Genomic DNA, 3,410 nt, shown 5'->3' with positions numbered 1-3,410 from the left:
GGGAAGGGGGGGGGAATGGAATATCTGTAATAGTATCAATAATAAGAAATATTAAAAGACATATTTAAAAAAAGAAAAATATATTCTGTCTACACATCCCAGGTTAATTACAATTTGGGTTACTAGTGACTGGAAGCCATTGTTTGTGTCATGTCTCATGCCTTAGTGTTAAAAGTAAGAATGTGGCCAATTCTAACGAATAAAAGTCCACACAGACAATTGCTGTTTTTGTTGGTTCCTCTGATACCAAATCTAAGAACATAAAAAAAAAAATTACAACACAACAGACCCATCTTTTCCTGCTGTCTTTCCCTTCAGCATTCGCTGAGGCATGTTTGTGATGGGAGGAGGTGAAGGGTGCTTCTCCTTTCCTTCAGTAAAGCAGCTTAGGCCCACTCAGCACTGTTGGGAAATATATTGAGGGTAATATATTTAAAATTAATTTAAAAGGCAAAGGGTTTTAATGCCTTTTAATATGAGCAAAAATTGATCGTATTAAAAAGCTTCCAATCCAATGATTTATTTATCACTTTAAGCCCATATCATGAGTATAACTCCCTGTCCAAGCATATTGATTTTTTAAGTGTATTTTGGAAGTGGAGAAGGAACTAAAGCAGCCTAACAAATTCTTCTTCACCATCCTTATAAACAGGACCAGGTCCGCTATGTCAACAGAGACTATTTCAAAACAGTAGACATTTTTCCCCCCAAAAGGGGTAGAATTAATCAATTAGAAATGTGTGGGGGGTTTTGTTTTTTTAAATAACATAGAACAGGTCATATTTTTCTAAGCTGTTTTTTGGTGAGTTGAAATACGAAATGTTAAATATTTATAATAAAATATTCAAAGTTAATTGCACGAAGTCACTGAAATGTAAGAGATATTGAAATGGGATATCAACTTGATTGGAGTCTTCGTACAACATAGGAACTTCTGTATTTGTTAACATGAAAAATTTTAAAGGTTGTATTTCTCTTTAGATTCAGAACTAAAATAGAGCTTATTTAAAATTTAAAGCACGTCTAGTAAGAAATTTCAGCATTGTATAAGTTAAACGTGGAGGGAAAACCATTTTGTTACTTCTTTATGTTTTTTTATTAAGAACTTTCTTAGAGTCTAGGTGTTTAATAGAACTCAGAATAAATGTCTCCAAAAAATAATTAAAGGCAACATGAAAGAGTGTTTTTGCTACTAGTGTCTGGCTTTTCTGCAGCTGCCCTTGCATCTGTGATAGGGGAGGGAAGAGTAATACAGATTGTAAGGTGAAGCCCATAGGAGACCCCAAATCACTGTGGTCAGTAGACAGAGGCACAAGTCTAAATGTTCAATAGCTGTATGACTTGGGCAGTTACTCAACATCTTTGGACTTCATTTTCACTGTTCTCATCTGTCAAAGGAGGGTTGTTAGAGGTTTAAGTAAATGTGTGTATATGTGCATATAGGTATATTTGTGTCATATATCTATGACCTTAATATATGTATGGATATATTTAATTAAGATTATATATCTTTACTTAAGATGTATTATATATATATGTGTGTGTGTGTGTATTCATTTAAGATATATATGGATATATACTAGTACATATATTTGCTTACAATTTTATAAATAATACAGCAGTTCTCAGAAGGTAGTGCTACTCAGGTATTACCTATTATTACATTACCTTATCATTTCTATATCTGAACTACTAATGAGCAACTAAATGGATTGATCTGATGGTTCTTTTCCTGCTTTGTCTTTGAAGGTTCAAAGTTGTAGCCAAACCTCACTTGTGAGAAGTTGAGTAAGCACAGAATGATATGTCCAGAGCAAGGTGCTGAGTTAAGGGACAGGGCAATCCCTCCCTGAATACACACACATCAACAAGCTCTTTGTAAAACTCGCAGACAGACTGTTAAAAGGCTTTTGCCAGGGGCTGGCCTGATGAAAGCCCTCATAACAGTTGCCTTCAGAGTTTACTACTAAAACAGTAGCCTTGCAAATAAGTATCACCTCATATAATAAAACCACTAGAAAGTGAGCTTTACAAGGACAGAGATTTTGTCTGCGTTGGGTCACCGCTGTACCTGAGTCCAAGAGAGAGCCCAGCAAACAGGTGCCCTAACTACTTCTTGAGTGAATGGAATGAATGAAAACCTTGACTTTCCATTAAATAAGATCACTTATAAGCAAACAGTAGCAGGCTTTCCCACTTCCTGACAGACCCTGAGAAGGCTGGTAAGCAGGTAAGCAGGGCTGAGGAGCAGCCTGTGAAGGGCATAAGGGCAAAGATGTACATGTAGCAAGGATTTCAGAAGACGTGGATTTGGTTAACTCGGATTTATGCTCATGTGTCACACTTGAATTACAAATATTTTGTTCAGCATCTGCCTAACTTTAGTGTCTGCACTTACACTTTTCCCCCTCATGGTTTTCAGGAATCTTTTACCCATGACCAAGTATCATAAAATGATTTTCACTCTCTGAAGACATTTGAGCTTACTGTTACATTTCTACTCAGCTTTGACTGACTAAAAAAATCAGTTTGACATGATCAATATCACGGGTGGGGTTGATTATATAGCATTGCTTATAACTTAGCTCACAACCTCATAGTGGATTAAAATAATATATTCTCACAATTACGTCTGCCTTAATCAAATCTAAAGATATATTCATCTTTACTGCTATAGCAAAAGTGTTGTTTTTTTTGTTGTTGTTGGTTTTTATTTTTGAGAAAAGGAAGAAGTTCCCTTTCACAGCATAGGCAAGCTAATAATTTGGATAAGAAACCATTCATTTGCACACACTGTAAGTTTTTCCTAATGATGTTTATAATGAAAACTGAGAAGCTATTAGTCATCCTCAGCTGAGCCATACTCAATTCTACTTGTTTTTTTTATTTTATTTATTTATTTAATAAGATTATTCATTTTCTTTTTTCTCTTTTTTTATATATTTTATTGATTTTTTACAGAGAGGAAGAGAGAGGGATAGAGAGTTAGAAACATCGATGAGAGAGAAACATTGATCAGCTGCCTCCTGCACACTCCCCACTGGGGATGTGCCCGCAACTAAGGTACATGCCTTTGACCGGAATCGAATCTGGGACCCTTGAGTCCACAGGCTGACTGACATTCTATCCACTGAGCCAAACCAGTTAGGGCTCTACTTGCTTTTTTTTTTTTTAAACATTTAATAAAAACAGCAAACAACCTTAAATACATGTTTAATAGATTAGACATGATTTCTTTAAATGGTTTACATCATCTCATTTAACTTTGGAACTTGCAGACATTAATAATGAGTCACCAAAACACTATCGATTTATAGTTTGAATTACACACCAGGCTTCGCCCAAGAACTCTGAGTGGGCCCAGAAGGAAAAAGAAAAATGTTTACAAGTGAGCCATGGCAGAAATATGC

The sequence above is a fragment of the Myotis lucifugus genome, unplaced genomic scaffold (genome assembly GCF_000147115.1).
Source record: "Myotis lucifugus unplaced genomic scaffold, Myoluc2.0 scaffold_73, whole genome shotgun sequence".
Lineage (NCBI taxonomy): Eukaryota > Metazoa > Chordata > Mammalia > Chiroptera > Vespertilionidae > Myotis > Myotis lucifugus.
Note: the sequence above shows the minus strand (reverse complement) of the source record.